The sequence below is a fragment of the Mixophyes fleayi genome, chromosome 3, assembly GCF_038048845.1.
Source record: "Mixophyes fleayi isolate aMixFle1 chromosome 3, aMixFle1.hap1, whole genome shotgun sequence".
In the NCBI taxonomy this organism is placed as follows: domain Eukaryota; kingdom Metazoa; phylum Chordata; class Amphibia; order Anura; family Limnodynastidae; genus Mixophyes; species Mixophyes fleayi.
In genome coordinates, this window is record NC_134404.1 from 32,126,802 (window position 1) to 32,128,319 (window position 1,518).

Here is a 1,518-nt window from a genome sequence, read left to right on the forward strand (position 1 = left end):
ATTCTGGCCACCGTGCTCGATCCTCGGTTTAAAGCGTATGTTGTGTCTCTGTTTCCGGCGGACACAAATCTACAGCGGTGCAAAGACCTGCTGGTCAGGAGATTGTCCTCTGAAGAGGACCGTGACATGCCAACAGCTCCACCCTCATTTTCTTCCACATCTATGGCTGCGAGGAAAAAGCTCAGTTTTCCCAAAAGAGGCACTGGCGGGGATGCTGATAACATCTGGTCCGGACTGAAGGACCTGCCAACCATTGCAGACATGTCTACTCTCGCTGCATTGGATGCTGTGACAATAGAAAAAATTGTGGATGATTACTTTGCTGACACCATCCAAGTAGACATGTCAGACAGTCCATATTGTTACTGGCAGGAAAAAAAGGCAGTTTGGAAGCCCCTGTACAAACTGGCTCTATTTTACCTGAGTTGTCCCCCCTCCAGTGTGTACTCGGAAAGAGTTTTTAGTGCAGCGGGGAACCTGGTCAGTGAGCGGCGAAGGAGGTTGCTTCCTCACAACGTTGAAAAAATGATGTTTATAAAAATGAATAATCAATTCCTCAATGAAGTACAGCACTGCCCTCCAGATACTACAGAGGGACCTGTGGTTGTGGAGTCCAGCGGGGACGAATTGATAATGTGTGATGAGGAGGAAGTACACACTGTAGGGGGAGAGGAATCAGAGGTTGAGGATGAGGACGACATCTTGCCTCAGTAGAGCCTGTTTAGTCTGTACAGGGAGAGATGAATAGCTTTTTTGGTGTGGGGGCCCAAACAAACCAATCATTTCAGTCAAAGTTGTTTGGTAGGCCCTGTCGCTGAAATGATTGGTTTGTTAAAGTGTGCATGTCCTATTTCAACAACAGACCTCTCAACTGCAGCTCATCCCTCCTCTGCGGGGATAATGTCTCCTGTGCTCTGACACGTCACTCTGTGTACTCTCAGCCTCAGGATCTGACACTACAGCTACTATGCCTCTTGTAGCAGCCCTCACTCCAGGGCCTCTTCCATGTGCAGTGTCCCCCTCTCTCTTGGGTTCACTATAGTGGCATGGAGTTCTCCCCCTCATCCAGGGCACACATTCCTTGCCCTGGCTCAGTCACCACGCTCAGACTTCCAGGCAATGCTGGGGGAGCCTGGGAGCTTCCACCCCAGGTCCCCAGCTACAACTCTCCTCTCCTGTGTCTTCTCTCTCTTTCTGACACTTTAAAGATCGTGCCTTTAAATGAAAAAGTCAGTCTTCATTGCACGACTATGTGCAAGTGCAACAGGGACATTTTTTTGGGTTTACAAAGTCAAACAATAACACTACGACCCTGTCTGTCTGGGGTCTGTCAATGACGAATTGTCTGGAGCATGTTTTGAGGAGGTATTGTGGCCCCGGTATCAAATTGGGTACTGGGGCCACCCCACTATGCAGTCCAGATACTTGTTTGGTGGAATTCCGACACGTGGAGGGTTTTTTAATTATATTGTGGCCTCGGTACCAAATTGTGTACCGGGGCCACCACACTACGCAGTC